We start from the raw sequence: 21,002 nt of genomic DNA, 5'->3' as shown, positions 1-21,002 counted from the left end.
TATTCTGTTGATTGCTTCTTTTGTTGTGCAGAAACTTTTTAGTTTGATGTAATCCCATTTTTCTATTTTTGTTTATGTTGCTAGTATTTTGAGGTCATATCCAAAAAATCCTTGTCCAGTCCAGGGTCATGAAGCCAGTTTCTTTCTTCTGCCTATGGATATCCAATTTTTCTAGCACCACTTAAGATTCCTCAAAGAACTGAAAGCAGACCTACCATCCGATTCAGTGATGAAGACACTATTCTTTCCCCAATGTGTGTTCATGGCACCTTTGTCAAAAATCAGTTGGCTGTAGATGCATGAATTTATTTCTGGCATCTCTATTCTGTTCCATTGTTCTATGTGTCTCTTTTTATGCCAATACCATGCTGTTTCAGTTACAATAGCTTTATAGTATATTTTGAAGTCAAGTAATGTGATGTCTTCAGCTTTTTTTTTTGGTCAAGATTGATATTGCTAATTGAGGTCATTTATGGTTACATAATAAATTTTAAATTGGTTTTAGGAATTTCATTGACTTTGTAGATTGCTTTGAGCAGTATGAATATTTTAGCAATATTAATTCTTCTAATTCATGAACATAGGATGTGTTTTTATTTATATGTGTCCTTTTCAATTTCTTTCATCCATGTTTTGTATTTTTCAGTGTAGTGGTCTTTCACCTTCTTGGTTAAATTTATTCCTAAGTATTTTATTTTTTTAGCTATTGTAAATAAGTTTGCTTTCTTGATTTCCTTTTCAGGTACTTTACTATTATTTTATAGAAATGGTACTGACTTTTGTATATTGATTTTGTATCCTGTAACTACTGAACTTGTTTATCACTTCTAATAGCTTTTTGGTGAAGTTTTTAGGGCTTTCCGAATATAAGATTATGCCATTTGCAAATAGGGGCAATTTGACTTTCTCCTTTCCAGTTAGGATGCCTTTTATTTCTTCTTCTTATCTAATTATGTTGGCTAGGACTTTCAGTACTATGTTGAATAGAAGTGGTGAAAATGGGCATTTTTATTTAGTTACAGATCTTAGAGGAAAAGTTTTCACCTTTTTCTTATTTAGTATGATGTTAGCTATGAGATGTTAAATTTCATCAAATGCTTTTTCTGCATTTATTGAGATGATTATATGGCTTTTGTTTTTCATTTTGTTAATATGTTATTCATTTAAGGATGTTGAACCATCCTTGCATTCCTGGAATAAATACCACTTGATACTGGTGAATGATCATTTTAGTGTGTGTTGAATTTGATTTTCAAGTATTTTCTTGAAGATTTTTGCATCTATGTTCATCAGAGATATTGGCCTATAGTTTTCTTTTTAGTGCCCTTGTGTAGCTCTTGTTATTAGGGTAATGCTGGCCTCATAAAATGAGTTTGAAACTACTCCTTTGTCATTAATTTTTTTGAAGAGTATAAGAAAGATTAGCAGTAGTTTTTTAAATGTTTTGTGGAATTTAGTAGTGAAGTCATCACCAGGTCTTGGGCCTTTCTTTAATGGCAGAGTTGGTTTTTTGGTTTTTTATTTTTATTTTTGCTTATTATTCAGTGACTCAGGCATAATGGGAGAGTTTTTATTACTGATTCAACATTATTATTTAATATTAGTTCATTTAAATTTTCTACTTTTGCCTGATTCAGTCTTGATAGGTTGCCAGTTGGGAACTTTGTTAGATTGTTGAGAATAAAATTTGGCATGTAATTAACATGGATGATGAGTATCTAAATGGATTTAAGTTCAGAAAAAAAAAAGTAATACATTTTTTTCCTCCATTATCACTTCTGCCCTTGACCACTAACTAAGACTCATTCTACAGTTTTGGCTTGGAGCATCAGAATTAATAAAATTGTAGGACAGAACTTTTTTTAAAAAAGGAAGAAAACAGGAAAGGAAGCAAGGTATATGTGTGCAGGGATAGACAATAGAGTTAAAACCAAAAAATAAAAACATGATCAACATTTGGAAAGTTCTATATCTCTCTACTTCAATTATTTTTAGTTAAGTTTTGGTTTTTATAAAATGACACATTATTTATTGGAGAAGTTCAACTTACTAGCAATTTTTCGTTCATTGGGAGGACTGTGAGATAGGGTGCACTTGTTTGCCCAGTTTTCAGCATTCTTTGCAGCTTCGGCATTCCATGTCTTGGAAAAAAATGACAAACATTTGGAAATTAAAATATGAAGCTTTCACAAAATAACGGTGAAGTACATGATTACATTTAAAACAAATGCCTGTTTGATGAATCAATTTCTAGCATTTTTCATTTTTTCATGATTCTATCAAAAGACACATTTCTTGCTTTCCCAAATGATTTAGTTATCATGAACTATCTTTCTATATGGTGATCATAGAATAAAATACTTTTTATGAAAAAAATAGCTGTGCAGATTCCCAGGAACAAAATAAACATTTCAAAACCAAGGTATAATCTTTTAACTGGATACCCACAGGTGACAATAACTCTTTTTTTTTTTTTAAGCCTTGGACTATGACTATTTAGTTAGAACTAAGATTTAAGTATGGGCTCTTTTTACCCATAATATCTACCTTGTTTGTAGTGACCTTCATAGATTGACATACTATCAGATGATATATTAAGCTTAGTAAGTTTCTTTTATACTAAATGAAATATAACAGCATGAAGGACAAAATTAATGGAAAAAATAAATACTCTTCCTATTCCATACTCAAAAATATGAAAAACTAGGAAAATCAATGCAAATATTATCATAATTCAGACAAGATTTCTAGAGATTACTTTCAAAAAAGAAAAAAATAGTTTTGATCTATGCTGAGAAAAGATGTTCAGAATAGAGCAGACTTACCTTGTAACACTGGCAAGGCAATGTCAGCTACTTATGGTTGTGAAGTATTTATTCTGTATACCTGGCAGAGCACACTACCTCAGAAATGAAGCTAAACTTAAGGGCCAGTAGAAAAATTTCTTATTATAGTCTAGATTAAGCACTAACTTTCATAGAAATTCAGAGTTGGGATGAACCAGAAAGATAACTGATCCTATTTCTCATTTATTATAGAAATTCCCTCTAAAAAATACTCATTTAGCTTTAATTGAAGTGTATGCTCAATATCCCTCAAAACAGCTCATTGTAGCACTCACTGCTACATAGTTTTTTTTACTTACTGAGCTAGTTTTTTTTACTTACTGAGCTATAGTATAACTCCAAATATCTTTGATCTGTTGATTCTAGGTTAGTTCTTTGAGAAAAGTCTGAGCAAACAATTCATTTTTCAAATGATAACACTTTAAATACTTGAATTGGGAAGAGAAATAAGAACTAATTTTTACTGAGTAATCCATATGTTCCTGGCATTTTATTTCCTTTAATATTATCTCTGTTAATTCTCACAAAGATGCAGCAAAGTTTGAATTATTTCCATGAATAGAAAGAAAGCTGAAGTTCTTCCAAATAAAGTAACTAGCTTAGAGTCAACCATCATATTTTAATTATGATTATTAATATTTTTATTTAGTCTATTTACCCCCTACTTCATCTTATTTTGGTTTCTAAGCTCCCCACCATACTACTCAACATCCTTTGTATATGTTCCTTTTATTAATATGCTACCCAAATGCACACACATTATATATGATTTGCTCATAACAGAAAAAAGTGGGATTCTCATTTTAAAGACATATTCACTGTATTTTCTTATAGAGTTTAAGATTTTGTTTGCAGTTTGGCATCCAATTATTCAAGTTATGTAATCTACAAGGTTTCTTACACATCATTTGTCCATTAATTATATCTTCATCCTATATTGGTAGAGTCCATTGTTTTCCAGTTCAAATGTAGTGTGTTGTATTTAATGACTAGCCTGAACACTAATCTGTTAACTTTTTAGTGAAATAAACAGATTAGAGTATTTTACATATGTATATCCTGGTTTAATGTCCATTGCTGAATGGTTAAATGCTAATTAATAATGATCCATTGACAAAACATGACTTACCATTTTCAGCATGTTGCTAGCACTGGGATTTGCCATCCTCCTAAGTTCATTGTGCTTATTAATGATCTCCATTTGGATTGATGGATGATGGGTCAGTAAAGAGAAAACTGAGGTATTTGTCTTTAAAAGGAATTAAAAAGTTAGTAATGACAGTGTTACAACATTGAAAATAAAAGTAACAGAATTACAACTGATTTGTTTCAATCTATATTGAAATTAATTTAAAACTTTTAGTCTTGTGTTCTCAAACTTCAACATGCACCAGATTCACCTGGAGGGCTTGTTAACATACCTATTGCTGGGCTCCACCCCCAGAGTTCTTGATTCAGGAAGTGTGAGTGGAGCCAGAGAATTTGCATCTCTGATAAGTTCTTAGGGACCATGTTTTCAGTACCACTGATGTAACTCATAGAATTGTTTTGGGCAACTAGTCCTTTTGAATGTCACCATGTTTTTGCTTTTAGCAATAGGTTAATTTGATGCATAAGATTTATCTACACATGATCCTATCTCATAGCATGCAAGAATTCAAATCCTCCTCAATGGCTTAATTGGTATCAGAAAATTCCAACAGAACAAGAAAATTGGCTGGGTGTGGTGGCTCACGCCTATAATCCTAGCACTCTGGGAGGCAGAGGAGGTGGATCACTCAGAGTCAGGAGTTCGAAACCAGCCTGAGCAAGAGCGAGACCCTGTCTCTACTAAAAAATAGAAAGAAATTAATTGGCCAACTGAAAATATATATAAAAAATTAGCCAGGCATGGTGGCGCATGCCTGTAGTCCCAGCTACTCGGGAGGCTGAGGTAGGAGGATCGTTTGAGCCCAGGAGTTTGAGGTTGCTGTGAGCTAGGCTGACACCATGGCACTCTAGCCTGGGCAATAAAGTGAGACTCTGTCTCACAAAAAAAAAAAAAAATTAAAAAAAAGAACAAGAGAATGGTTCCTGGAATTTTGCAAAATGTGACCTATATGATATCCAACAAGAAATACTTACTCAAAATGCAGAGAATTACAGTCTTTTGTTTTTATATAGTAAAAGGATACATATATTACATACAGATATTTTTCAGATTAAAAAAATGTAAGTGACATTCTAAGGTGTGTCTGCCAATTATATTCAGTATCTTATAAAGATTATGATTTGTGTGCATATGTATGTTTAAACCAACTTCAAAAATTCTCCTTTGCTGTCTTAATAAGAGCATAATCAGAGAGCAGCATAGTTTTTAAAAATGGAAAAATTAGGCCAGTCGCGGTGGCTCATGCCTATAATCCTAGCACTCTGGGAGGCTGAGGTGGGAGGATCACTTGAGCTCAGGAGTTTGAGACCAGCCTAAGCAAGAACGAGACATCATCTCTACTAAAAATTGAAAAATTAGCCAGGTGTGGTGGCATGCACCTGTAGTCCCAGCTACTCAGGAGGCTGAGGCAGGAGGATCACTTGAGCCCAGGAGTTTGAGGTTGTTGTGAACTATTTTGTTACCACTGCACTCTACCTGGGGTGACAGAGTGAAATTCTGTCTCCAAGAAAAAAAAAAGGAGAAATTACTCATATAAACATTGTGGACCATTAAAGCTGAATGAATCTTCAGAAATGGTGCGCTGTGCTGGTTCTTCTCTATTTGCTGTCTCACCCAACCTGTTCATCGTCCACCCTTTTCTGCTCTGTGCTGTGCCTTCAAGGTGATCCTCCTGGCCTGCACCACCTGGGATTCCTTTCTTGCTTTCTCCGTGGATTCAGCCAAAGGGAGGCAGTGAAAGAACAGATGGTGGGAAGTGGGAGAGGCTGGGGCACTTCTTTCCACTCCCTTCCTACTTTTGCCTTCTTCCTTCCATCTTTTGGGAACTGCTGCCTCCATTCTTGCTTCACTTTCTTAACTCCAAACTCCATAACGTTATTTCTTCTTCAGTCCCTCAGACCTAGGGGTGGAAAAACTCCCACTGTTGCTAGTCTGCGTATTGATTCCTATAACCCTGCTCTCATCTCTGTAAATATTCTTTCATTAAAGCCCCTTCAGTCAAAACATCTGCATTGAATTCTCTTCCCAGTTTGGCCTCTGAGTGAGAAAACCCCTTTATTTTACCCATGCACAAATGGATCCTGAAAGGTTGACAGTTATGTGAGAATCTATATTTTTATTATAACAAGAAATCAAATACTTTAAATTTAGAAATACAAACTAATCAAACAGATAACATATCCTTTGTGCTTATGGACTTCAGGTTTTTTATTTTTTTATTTTTACTTGGGTGCCTCTTGGTATGGACTTTATGTTAATAATGAGGGCAGTGTATGGATTAAACCACTATACGCTTAGAAAATTGTTTACTACATTAAGCATTTTGCTATCAGTGCACTCACATGTCTTTTTAATTCCTTTTTAATAATCACTTTTGACTTACTGGTCAAAACTAAATGAAGCTTTTGGCAAAAAAAAAAAAGGCACCTGAATTAAACTAAAGGCATTATGAAAATATAATTTCAGAAGATGCAAAAGCATTTGAGTATATTAAGTCAATCATTAAAGCTGGGCAAGGTTGTTTCAATAACTGAATGTCTAATTTTCTAGCTTACTAAAATATTTTACTCAGAAATCACTACACATTCACCTTTTTATATGTACTCATATTGCCTTTCCAATTACATCATTTCTAGGCATGAAGCAGCAAAAATAGTCATTTATGTTTTAAAGTACTATGTAAATAACAAGAGGGCTGAGTGTCAAATATGCCGTTAAGGATATAGCTCACATAATCGAGAAAAGAAGCCTAAATCAAACGCCTGATTTCTCTGATGTGTGCAATGGGTTTTCTGGAAGCCAACACTATCAGTACTAAGTAGCAGATCCATTATAATCAACCTTGGTGATACTTATAACATCATCAATATATCCTCACATTTTCTTTCTCTACATATTAGAAAAGCTATGAAATAATGTTAAAATCTACTATTTCTGGAACTACTTACTATTATATCATTTAGTTCTCAAAGCAACTCATTGTGGTAGGAATTATTATCCCACTGGGAAAATGGAGAAATTGAGGTTCAGAGATATTTCAGATCGGATGAACCGCTCCTTACTGGGCAATGTTCAGAGTAAATGGAAACATTGACTTATACATTATGCCCATTTTACAGACAAAGACCTTGGAAATTAGACATGTGAAAAATCTCTTAGGAAAGTTACAAAATCAGTGAACACCAAAGCCAAAACTGGTAACAAAATCTCTTGACACTAAATAAATTCTTGAATCCTTCTTGGTCAACAAACAGAATACAACTACCCCATAGTAAAAAGCAATTCTAAACTTTAGTTATAATTTTTCCTTTAGTATGTTGACACTAATCTAGCTACATTGTTGGCAAAAATACTAAAAAAATTTTTTACAGCTATCTAATTACAGGATAACTTGCTTTTTACTTACTTTCTTTTGAGAAATGTGGAAGATGCTTTATCCTTTTGGTTTCTTCAAATTTCTAGTCTACAAAAAGCCTCAGTTCTTTAGAATTTCAATATACTATTTCTTTAAATAAATACAGAAGCCAAACTATAATAATCACTTTGCTTCAGAGTATAAAATCACATTTTTTTTTCTCCAGGTACACATGTTCTACTTATTTTTATAGATAAGCTGCCCATGCTTCTTTCCTAAGGAAGTATCTGAGTCTGTTTAGTGTTTCTGTAAAGGAAGACCTGAGGCTAGCTAATTTACAAAGAAAAAAAGGTTTATTTGTCTCATGATTGTGCTGGCCAGATTGGGCATCTGGTGAAAGCCTCGGGCTGCTTCCACCCAAGGGAGAGGAAAAGGGGGAGCTGGTGTGGGCAGAGATTATATGGCAAGAGAGGAAGCAAGAGAGAGACCAAGGGGAAGGGCAAGTTCTTTTTTGTCAACTAGCTCTTGGGGGAACGAATAGGGCAAGAATTCACTCAAGTCCTCCAACACCCATGAAGAGTATTAATCCATTCATGAGGAATCACCCTCCATGACCCAAACACTTCCCATTAGGTCCCACCTCCAACATTGGGGGCCAAATTCAACATGAGGTTTGGGGAGACAAACATCCAAACCATAGCAGGAAGGTAAGAGGAAGTAGAGACTTATGGGCTATATCTTACTTACTTGATTGTGTTTTCTCTTTTAGCAAGGAAAGGACTACATCTGACTTCTCTTAAAACTTGTATCTTTCTCTAAGTACACACTTTCCACCCGCTTCTTAACATACAGCATTCTGTCTTCTGTCCTCACCACTATCCCACTGAACTGACATTTTCTAAGACTGTCACAACCTCATCAATAATAAATACGTTGGGAACCTTTCATTTTTTCTCTTAACTTGTGTCAGCGGCATTGGGTCATATTGCATATATTCTTTTTTTTTTTTTTGAGACAGTGTCTCACCCTGTCACCCTGGGTAGAGTACAGTGACATCATTGTAGCTTTCTGCAACCTCAAACTCCTGGACTCAAGTGATCCTCCTGCCTCAGCCTCCTGAGTAGCTGGGACTACAGCTTGGCTAATTTTTCCTACTTTTGGTAGAAATGGGGTCTCACTCTTGCTCAGGATGGTCTCAAACTCCTGACCTCGAGCGATTCTCTCACCTTGGTCTCCCAGAGTGGCAGGATTACAGGCATGAGCCAGCACACATTCTTACTGAATCAATTTCCCTTGGCTTCCCTTGGCTTTTGTGATGCTCCTGTTTCTTTCCATTTTTTTTTTTTTTTTTTTTTTTTTTGAGACAGAGTCTCGCTTTTTTGCCCAGGCTAGAGTGAGTGCTGTGGCATCAGCCTAGCTCACAGCAACCTCAAACTACTGGGCTCAAGCGATCCTCCTGCCTCAGCCTCCCAAGTAGCTGGGACTACAGGCATGCGCCACCATGCCCAGCTAATTTTTTCTATGTATATTAGTTGGCCAATTAATTTTTTTCTATTTATAGTAGAGACGGGTTTCGCTCTTGCTCAGGCTGGTTTCGAACTCCTGACCTCAAGCAATCCGCCGGCCTCGGCCTCCCAGAGAGCTAGGATTACAGGCGTAAACCACCATGCCCGGCCTCTTTCCCTTTCTAACAGTAGCTGACTCTACCTCAGTCTCTTTCTTTCTCAGCTTCCCTTCCTCTGGCTCACTCTTAAATCTTGGTGGTCTTCAGTAATCTTTCCTAGGCCCCTTTCCCTTTTCATTTTATGCATTTTCCACTTTTGTGGTTTAATGCCACTTATATGCTGATGATCCCTATACCTCTATTGCCAGCTCAGATCTCATTCACACCTCATCCGAAACCTACCTGACCCAGCTCAATTCATTCTTGGCCATTCCCAGTGCCTGGTCATCAACAGGTGTCCCAAATTTTAGTGAATGGCATCACCAGCCGTCCAGTGATACAAAGCTGATATTGCATTCTCTGCTCACATCTCATGTCTTATCAATCTCATTCTCATAGTTGAGTATGAACTATCATCATAGCCTCTTAGCTAGATTACTGAATAAATTCTCAACTAATCTCTCTGCTTTCAGTTTTGTCCCTTGCTGTATTGTAATTAGAGTGACCTTTCTTAATGCAAATCTGACTGTATCACTCTCTAATGCTAACACTCCTGATTGCACTTAATATTGTTTATAAGACCTGGTGGGCCTCTCCTTGCTTCTCCAGTCTCATCCCATGCTCATCTCTTCTAACTTTACCAAACATAGATGTCTGTGACTTCATGCTCCAAGCTGGATTATGCTAAATTTCTCTCTCTCTCTCTCTCTCTCTCTCTCTCTCTCTCTCTCTCTCTCTCTCTCTCTCTCTCTCTCTCTCATCTGCTGGACTCCAAACCTGATGTAATCTTTGCCTCAAATACTTTCCCCTCTTTATCTTTACTTTCTCTCTTCACTGATCTAAATCCTAACTGGATTATCATAAAGACCAAATGAAAGGATGAATAAAATGCTTAGCTTTTTTAAAGACAGCAAATATTTAGTAATGCTATTGTTTAGAACCACATATTTGCCTTCATGTGACACTTATCATACTTTTAAAATTGCCCACTTCATCATAAATCCTCTACTAATTTGAAGTGCTGGGTGAGCAGTTACTGTGTTAATCTTATCAATCGTTTTATCCCTAGCACTTAGTACAAAGGTGCAGTAGACACTAAATAAGTAATTGTTAAATTGAACTATATTGAAATGTGTTGAGCTAAATTTTGGAAGCCGATATAGCTTCATTTTGAATTGTTGCTGTTTAGAACTTCGTAATATCAGATACATACTTCTGCGAGGTCTAAAAACTAAATCTGCGAGGATATGTTAAATCCTTTAACTAAATCACCCACTCATAAAATGGATTCCTATAAGACAAATGGAGAATTGATTTTATATTTCTGATTCATGCTATACTTCACATCTGGTGCTCATGTTGCTAACCCACTGTCTTCTTACTCACCCATAGTGTTAATAAATTTATGCCATTATTCCTACCTTTCACCTGGTTACCTTGTTGTTAAAGATACACATTGGTGAGAACAAGGTGAAGCAAAAGGTGCATTATGTGACCAGGGAATATTTTCTTCTACTTTCCATCCCAGGAGATTTGCAATCATCATTTCTGTCTACATAACACCCCCCATGAGCTATGGTTGAGGCAGCCTAGTAGAGCTTAAAATCTTTTCTTTTTTTAAATTTCAGCATATTAGGGGGGTACAAATATTTAGGTTATATGTGTTGCCTTTTCCCCCTTCCCCCCCAGAGTCAGAGCTTCAAACATGTCCATCCCCCAGATGATGTGTATTGCACTCATTATGTATGTATATACCCATGTACCCCCTCCCATCTGCCCGATGCTTGATAAATGTTAATTTAAATTTATCTTATATATCAAATCCTTACCATGCCTGCAGCATGTTGCATCAGTACCATGAAGCATATGCCCACCAACATCATTGTCTCTGAGAAGAAATTAAGCAATTATGACATTTATGAGTACATCAAAATAGTTTGCTTTACCAAAAATTTTATATTTTTAAGAAGTGAATTTCTGTGGCTTTTTGTAGAGTTGAAAACTTTTCTATAAGAACAGACTTCTTTGGTCAGATGGGCAGTTTTTATTAATAAAAATCAGTCTCCTCCTTTACCAACAAACTCAGTTTTATTCCTGTGTTAGTCATTTCTATGTTGGAACCCAAGAATATAGCAGCAACTTTTCTTACTATTAATACCTTTAACAAGACAAAAATTCCAAAACCTAATCAATAGATAATAGTAAAACTTTGGTCTGCAACTATCCATATCACCGATGAGTATCTCTAATTGCAAGAAAGTAAGTGCAAAACCTTGTTTTTTAAAAATTTCTCCCTTGGTCATGCTAATCTTTAATATAACACTGAAAAAAGGAAGTCACATATTTGCAAGGGTATACACCAAACTGATAACAGTGGATACCTCTGAACACAGTGATGAATTTATGGTTCCATTACACTTCTACTTTTAGTTCATATAATTCTCTAGTATTATTATTATTGAATAATTGCAAAGTGTTAACTTTTACAATAATCCCTTCCTTTATTTTAAAAGTTATTTCTTAAATTTCACTGTAATTATTCCTCTTTATGACCACTAACTATTGAAACTGGCTATCACAGTCTCCTTAGGGCTCTTGTCTGAAAAGTTGGACGGCCTTCCTCCTTCAATAATCTCAAGTATGGCATGGTTTTGAGTATCCTCACCACCCTAGTAGTTATGTCCTGAATGTACCCCAGTTTATCTATAACCCCCTCAAAAAGCTATATGCCAAATATGAACATAACACTCCACGAATGATCCATCTTTTGGTTTCTTAGTATATTAGACCACAGCAATGCTGATAAATATATTTGAAATAAATCCTAGTAATTAATAGTAAATAAAAGTACATTCTCATCTACTAGTAGTAAAGTTGGGGATAAAATTAAAGGCTATAAAAGCTTTTTCTAGCACCACGAATAGCTCGTATTTTAAAATCATGTTTTACCTGAGAGAGGCAGATGGGAAGGATAAGATGTGTTCCTGTGTCCCAAGGAAGGTGAACGTATTTTGATCTTCGGCACAGCGGTAAATATATGGCACATCAATCACTTCCCTTTCCTGTTTGGTTACTTGGAATTGTGTAAGGTGGTAGTAATGTGCTACGGCAAAACCCCCTAAAAAATCTTTATCACTTGCTTCAGTGCTAAATAGGGCATTGTTCAATTCTAAAGAAGAACTCAGCTAATGATGGCAGTTCTCTTATAATTAGGTTTAACAATGTTAGTAATGATGAGTTAGGGAAGGCGTAAGCTTTACCACAATAGTCTAGGGAGTACAGTACTATTTAACTAGGTGGAGATTGATATATATTTTTTCTCAATACTATTCCACAGCATCATTCACTAATTAGCTTTCCGTAAATTGCCTTTATGTAATCTAAGGATTATATAATACATATTGCAAAATCTCACGTTGTGTTCCACCATTAAAATTAATCATACAATCTAATATGAAATTTACTGAACTTAGGACATTTATTTTTATCTTATTTATTTTCATTATTAAATGCCACTGTATGAAATAAGATAAATGATTTTTCAGAAATATTAATATAATGTCATAACTTACTGAAAGAAAGGGTCATCTAAATACATCAAAAGGGGGAGATGAGCTTTAGATATGTAATAAATTTGTCCTTAAAACTGTTAATTTCTTATGCTTTTCTTAAAAATAATTTTTTCCCGTGATTTCCAGATTGGAAAGGCAGCCACCCAGTATTTTAGAGTGTGGACTCTGGAGCCAGTCATTCTGGTTCATCTCTCAGTACCAACACTCACCAGCTGAGAAAACTTCAACAAGTGACTTATCCTCTTTGTATCTCAGTTTTCTTATGTGTAGAATTGGCTGATATTAGTAATCATGGGGAATTAGGGTAGTTCTTAACTCATTTAAAACAGTTAGTGCTTGCAATATTGTTGGGACTTAGTGATTTTTACCATTATATTTCACTAATTGTTAATTAATTGACTTGTTATTTACACGCATTAGACAAAGCAAGATACTATTAGGTAGGTAAAGAAGTGCTGAGAGCTGTACACATACACAATTATAGTTTATTAAGCAGATAAATTATGCATTAAATGATTTAAATAAACATGAAAACTTAAAGTAAATAATTACAAAATAAATGAAACAATTTTATAAGCTACTAATGCAAGAGTTACTAGGGTGGTGTTTATAGAAAGACTGGTTTAGATTTATGTTCAGTTCCTTTGCTTTAAGTGCCCATTACCAATTCCAAATTTTTCCCTGTTAAACTATCCAAACTAGAGCTCCTTAAATAAAGATTTTTTATAAGCTAAGAAATTTGCTTTCAGCTAACAAACTTTTTTTTTTATATATTTGGCAAAAATGAAGTCCAGGCACATATTGATAATACTGTAAATCTTTTCAAATAGCCAAATTATCAGTTTGTAAGGATCTATCTCCCTGACACTTTCTTTTTTCCTTTTAAAGTAGTAAAGGTTTATTTTAAAACTTAATCAAATCTTCCCAAGTATAGAAAACTCAGAAAAAAAAAGGGATTTGTGTCTATAATCTCACTATTCAGAGATAACCTCTAATATCACCTTAGTCTATCTTTCCATAATTTTTTCTATACTTCTGTTTATATTCTAATGGATTTTAATTTTAGACTTGGGGTCCCTCCAGTCTTGAGTACCCCTGTATGTACAAATTTTTAATAATTGTGTCTAAATTATTACTGAATCTCTTGTAACAATGCTTTTTTAAAAATTTTTTTCTTAATTTTTTTTATTTCAACTTATTATGGGGATATAAATGTTTAGGTTCCGTATATTGCCCTTGCCCCACCCAAGTCACAGCTTCAAGCATGCCCATCCCCCAGACAGTGAACATCACACTCATGTGTGTATATACCCATCTCTCCTCCCACCTCCCATCTGCCTGATACCCAATGAATGTAACAGTGCTTTTTTAATGACATTTTTGAACTAGGCAAATGAGTTTATCTATTCAACATTTACTCATTTAACATTAAATAAATAAATATTTATTTGTGTCAGGTTCTGTGCTTCAGATAAAATGGTGACCAAACACAGATGTGACCTTTTTTTCATTGACTTACTGTTGCATGGAGCAAAAAACCCATCAGTCAGATGAACACACAAGTGGAGACTGTAATCGGGAGTAAATGGTAGATGATCAGCATGTTGAATGAGACTTTTCACATTGCTCCAGAATGGATGACCACATCCTCAGCCAAAAACAGGTGGAATTGTGTATTCTCCTTTCTAGAAAGATTTACCAACAGTTGAGACTAGACTAAGAACTCATTAAGAGGCAGTAAAACGTGCCTTAATGTCACCAACCACCACACTGAATCCTTTGCTCGCATCACAAGAAACATAGGAAGGACTGAGACAGGAAAGAGAGTCATTGAAACATCCACCTATGGGAGTTGAGTGTTTGTGCTAAAAAGCTTTTTCCAACAACACGCTCCCTTTTCTTCCCCCTGCTCCACACTGGACACAACACTGTAAGCAAAGATAAAAGGAAAAATTCCAGGAGAATTATTTCTGGAGATTAGAATAACTGCAGGAATAGCAATGGCATTACAGATTTCCTGGTTTGAGATCACCTAGCCAGAGGACTTGCTGATGAAGCATATTTGAGCAGGAAGAAAGAATTAAAGAAAGTGGCTGGTAGTGCAAAAGTCTGTATTGGAACAATTTGGCACCGCAATGATACATGGGTTTCTCTTGGTGCCAGGCGGGCACATAGGAAGTAATTAGGGCTTGAAGTATCTTATGTGAACTCCAGTCAAAAGCTCTGCTCCTCAGGCCAGGGTACACTGGAAGCAAGGGGTTATGAGTTGTATTAACCTAAAAGGTTTGTTATGACAATTAAAGGATATGGTGTTAGAAAATCACTTACTAGAGTTCCTGGAATATAATATATGCTCAATAATATATGCTAGCTGTTGTTATTTTAATCTAGCTCCAATTTACTTTTCAGCATTATCTTATTCTATTTGTGCAGTCCAGTTCTCAAACGAAAAAGCTGAATTAATTACAGCTGATCATAACTTCACTGATCATAACTTGTTTTTCCAGAATATATTGCATTTCTCTTTTGGCTCTTTTGCATATTAAATTCTTGCTCATCCTATGAACACTAGCTCAAATATTGCTAGTGACACCTTCCTTGAGTGGATTTAGTGTATCCTTCTCTGGACTATATTTTCCTCATTCTTCTATTGGTAGTACAGTAAACATCAAGCTATTTGAGGTCAGGGACTGGACCTTACATGTCTTTTTGCGCAATACCTGTTCAGTACCAAGCCTTATCCTGTAGTGTTTACAAATAGACTACCAAACATCAAGTGCCTGAGTTAGAATTCCAGCTTTATTATTTATAAGCTCATGACCTTGATCAAGGTAATTAACTATGTTAAGTCTCAGTTTTCTCAACTATGATGTGTGGGAGGAGGGTGATATCATACCTAACGCATAGAAAAGATACCGGAATAATTGATTTATAATGTTTAACACCCTGACTAGAATGTTATCAATACACTATGCATGTTAGTATTTTAATTTTATTATGGATTCTCTTTCCCTTTTAGGACCTTTTCAGTCCTTATTTTTCATTCCACTCTTGGATTTGTATTGCCTTTTTTTGCAAATGTTATTTTCCCAAAAGAATTAATTAACTGATTTGTTAACACATTAATGTTCCAACACAATATTTGTTGAAGACTTCTTATAAATTGGGCACATTAATTGACACTGGGTATATGAAAAATATAAGATGTAATCTAATTGGCGAGAGACACTATGGCATATAGTTAAGTTCAGTATTGCAGGGAATAAGATTCTGGGCTGGGCATTATTCTGTTTCAGAAGAGTGAGAATGGGGCCCCCATCTCTCCTTGATTGTAAAGTTTCAGTAGAGAAGTCTGAAGTTATTCGGATTGGCTTTCCTTTGTATGTAACTTGCTTCTTTCACCTTATAGGTCATAGAAGGGCATTTTGAGTTGATATTTTGGTCAGTCTGATGACTACATGTTGTGACATCTTCCTGTTTGCATTGAATCTCCCAGGGGTCCTCTGATCTTCTTGAACTTGTATATCGAGATTTTTACTAAGGTCTGGGAAATTTTCCTCTATTATATCTTTGAATAGCTCATCCAACCCTTGAGCATTTTCTTCTTCCCCTTTGGGTAACCCTATAACCCTCACATTAGGTTTCTTCACATAATCCCACATCTCTTGTAGGCTTTGCTCTAAATTTATATTTATAGCAGCACAATTCACAATTGCAAAGCTGTGGAAACAACTCAAGTGCCCATCAATTCATGAGTGGATTAATAAAATGTGGTATATATATATATATATACCATGGAGTACTACTCAGCTTTAAGAAACAATGGTGACATAGCACCTCTTGCATATTCCTGGATAGAGCTGGAGCCCATTCTACTGAGTGAAGTATCTCAAGAATGGAAAAACAAGCACCACATATACTCACCAGCAAATTGGTATTATCAGAACAACACCTCAGTGGACATATAGGAATAACATTTATCAGGTGTCAGGCAGGTGGGAGGGGGGGTGGAGGGGATGAGTATATACAAACACAATGAGTGAGATGTGCAAAGTTTGAGGGATGGGCATGCTGGAAGCTCTTACTCAAGGGGGGAGGGAGGCATGGGCAATATACGTAACCTTAACACTTGTACTCCCATAATACATTAAAATAATTAAAGAAAAGGACATTATTAGGACAAAACAAACAAACAAAAACAAAACAAAAAAAGTTCAGTAGTAGATATGTGAACAGGATATAATGGAGAGCAGGGAAAACTTCTTGGAAGTAGAGTTATGTAAGTTAAATTGCAAAGAGTTAGATGATTAGAGACATGGGGTTTGGGAGTTTTCCAGGTAGAGATAGCAATATGAAAAAAGGCAAAAAAAAAAAATTAAGAAACATCAAGAAGTTTGAGAAGTTTGGTGTCGATGAGTAAAATGTTTAAGTCAGGATGTGTCAAGGCATGATATTTGGACATGTGCAGAGATAGGTCATGAAGAAATGTGGTAACATAATAAGGAACTTGGAAGGTCTCCTAAAAACATCTGTGTCTGGCAATAGTGTGTTTCACCAATATTTCTGGTTCCCTCTTCCAGGCACACATTGCCTTTTCCTGCCCTCTTGAAGTTCAGAATGGCTGTGTGACTTATTTTGACTAATGAAATGTGAATAGAAGCCACATTTTTTATCTTAATGTTTTAAGTAATATAATAGAAGAATGAGGAAAATACAGTCCAGAAAAGGACATACTAATTCTGCTCAAGGAAGGTGCCACCAGCAGTATTTGAGTTAGTATTTATAGGATGAGTAAGAATTTAATATGCAGAAGAGCAGGAAGAGAAATGCAATACATTCTGGAAAAACCACCTGGAAAGGCAAGTTACGATCAGTGAATGACAAATATGCAATTTTCTTTCTTCTCTCTGTTTACTATAATCCCTTACAGTATTCCAGGTGGTAAACTTCCTGACAGCCTATATCTCTGAGCAAGAACAATGTGCTTCAGAACTCTAGCTGGTTCAAAACATGCTACATGTGCAATAAATAATTCTTTGGTGTGTTATACTATTGATTTCTTTTAAGTTAAGCATGACTTGGCCCAGCTTGACCAATAAATAACTTGATACCTTAAGTGAGGTGCTGCTATAAAAGCAGCCTGTAAGATATGGCATGGATTTATGGTTCTCTGTCAGGTAGAGAGAAAACGTATTGAATATTGGCAATTTAGTAATCCATGTACCTGGAGTAACTTGGGAGGCAGATCATTTGATTAAAGCATTTGTGTGTCTTGGTAAAGAATTCAGAAAACAAAATATTAATTGGTTGCAGGAACTTTATTTAGCAAGATATTAAAGAAAGAGGTTTCAATAGAAATAAATTGACTGGTTGGCAAGTAAAAATAAAAGGGAATAGAGGAAGTTCATGAAAGCAGGGACTTGCAGGGTTGAAGAAGAAATGTTTCTCCTCCCTCAACTAGGAAGAGTAAGAGATTGAAATAAGAAAGGCTTTGAGCAACAAAGACCATTTAAAACTCAGCCTTCTATCAAGAGTCAATTTAAATATATGACTATCCTCCCTATTGTTAAAAGATCTGAATGAATTAAGATGTATCAGAGTAAAGATCAAACTAAGAATTTAGCTCCCAACAAACATTTTCTCTCAAAAAAAAATGGCCCAGGAAAGATGTTTCTTTCCTACAAAAGCAGTACTGCCTCAAGGAAACTTCTATTATGTTAAGCAGAATGGAAGGAGTGCTATGGGCATGAGAAAGAAAAAAAGTATTAATACAACACATGGAGGTACATAGTATAGACTAGAATCAAGTAAATAATGAGCTAACTATAGCCATATCAGGTTTTTCTTGTAGGTGATTCTTCCCATTTAGTCTAGCGAACATATTCATTCCTCTTATATGGTCAACCTATTTAAAACGTAAAATTTTTTGTGTTTAATTGCTGTGTTTCAGCTTATATTTAATGATACACTTACCTATTAAAGAGCTTAAATTCAATGAAAAGATAGCCTTACTAATACTGAAAGTGCCCATAGTGATTGAGTACTAGCTATGTGCTAGCCATGATTGTAGGTTTAAGTGAGATCAAGAATTTTTTATTAATGTGTGATACAAATCTTGTGGTAGACCTCAGTCATTCTTATATTAATCTTATTTTAAATTTTTTTTTTTTTTTTTTTTGAGACAGAGTCTCACTTTGTTGCCCAGGCTAGAGTGAGTGCCGTGGCGTCAGCCTGGCTCACAGCAACCTCAATCTCCGGGGCTCAGCGATCCTACTGCCTCAGCCTCCCGAGTAGCTGGGACTACAGGCATGCACCACCATGCCCGGCTAATTTTTTGTATATATATTTTTAGTTGGTCAATTAATTTATTTCTATTTTTGGTAGAGACGGGGATCTCGCTCAGGCTGATTTCGAACTCCTGACCTTGAGCAATCCGCCCGCCTCGGCCTCCCAAAGTGCTAGGATTACAGGTGTGAGCCACCACGCCCGGCCTTTATTTTAAATTTGATGCTTTACTTTTTCTGAATAAAAGTTAGATACATAAATCAAAAGAAAACAAAATGAAAGCACTAATTAATATTTATTTTGACTTTTTTCTGAAAGGGAGGAAAGATAATTAAAGAGCACAAAGAGATGGAATAAAGTCATTCTTGGTATATTTTCTATCAGCTCCCTCCTCCCATCCAATGAATTGTCAAGTCCTGTCAGATCTGCAGATAAATATATATACTCTAAGTTTTACAATTTCCACTAGCAACTGCCTAGTCCAAACTACCATTATTGCTTACTCATATTACCTCAATAGCATGCTAATGCATCTTTCTGCTTCCATTCTCATTTTCTTTCTTTTCATTTTTATGAAATATTATATGCACTTTTCTCTCAATTTCTCATTGCATGTCATAGCATCAGATGTGATTAGACTGGTATGAAATAATAATAATTTCCTGAATTTGGGTGAGTTCATAATTGAATCTGAAATGGTCTTTCAACCATTTTCTCTTTTAAAGATTTGCTATGGTTTCTTCTACATAGCCTGGAACATTTCTATCAAGGCATGTAAAATAAAAATGTAAGGAATTCCAACAAAATCATGTGTTATCATAAAGACCACAAGTGAATTTGAGGCTTTCCCTGTTCTTTTCTCAAACACTCCTACAAATAATGCTATTTATAATTTTCTGAATTATAAGGTAGATCACTGCTATTTATCCTAATACATATTATTTCCTTGAAAAATTAGAAACATATAGTTGATAATTTGTAGGTATGAAATTGTTAATTATTTAAATTCCTCTGAGGGATTTGTTACCCCAGAATAAGAGGGAAGTAAGATTTCAATTTGTTTTGTGTAATCGTGAAGTATTAGCAATGCCAACCCAAGATGTGTTCTTGGCACACTTCATTACCCTCTCTTTCCTTCATCAGAGGACCAGCTTGGTGTGACTAATGAGTGAGAGTCTCTCAAATAGTCAAGGTCGTAGTTCTCTAATTGTTCCCTTTGAAATTTTTAAAGAGACAGCTTCGTAAGTGACCATAAATTCATCAGCCATATGTATTGGCTTGTGCTACCTTTTCTTGCCATCATCCCATTTCCCAGTAGATTAAGGTGTATGGCTTAATCTGGACCCCTATTCTGGAAGGAAGACAAGGCAGGAACACTCTAATGTCATCCTAACGATGCTTGTTTGTTTGAGAGTGGTCTCATTGTTTTAGTATCCACTTATCTCTTCTTATATCTCCTTACTTCTTAGTAACCAGTAAGTGTGACAGAGGCCATGGGCAACAAAGGAAAGCAGATATACTTAAGTTTGAATTGTTGCTCTGCTCCTTACTTACTGATCTTGGGTAAGATTATAATATCTTATAGAACTTCAGTTTTTCATTTGTAAACGGCTTTTTAAAACACATATACACATATGTAGTATACATATTAGAAAATAATATGTCCTGAATAAACACTAAATGTTATGTTGTATGTTTACACCTCATTTTCCTTTTCTTAAAAAATGTCACTTCTTGGCTGGGCACCGTGGCTCACGCCTGTAATCCTAGCACTCTGGGAGGCTGAGGCGGGAGGATCGCTCAAGGTCAGGAGTTCGAAACCAGCCTGAGCAAGAGTGAGACCCTGTCTCTACTAAAAATAGAAAGAAATTAATTGACCAACTAAAAATACATAGAAAAAATTAGCCAGGCATGGTGGCACGTGCCTGTAGTCCCAGCTACTCGGGAGATTGAGGCAGAAGGATCGCTTTAGCCCAGGAGTTTGAGGTTGCTGTGAGCTAAGTTGATGCCACTACAGCAGTCTAGCACAGGCAACAGAGTGATACTGTGTCTCAAAAAAAGAAAGAAAAAAAAAGAAGAAGAAAAAAACATATTGCTTCTCTCACCCATCCTCACAATATTAATTTCCTGT

The sequence above is a fragment of the Microcebus murinus genome, chromosome 5 (assembly GCF_040939455.1).
Source record: "Microcebus murinus isolate Inina chromosome 5, M.murinus_Inina_mat1.0, whole genome shotgun sequence".
NCBI lineage: Eukaryota > Metazoa > Chordata > Mammalia > Primates > Cheirogaleidae > Microcebus > Microcebus murinus.
This window is presented reverse-complemented; position numbering follows the sequence as displayed.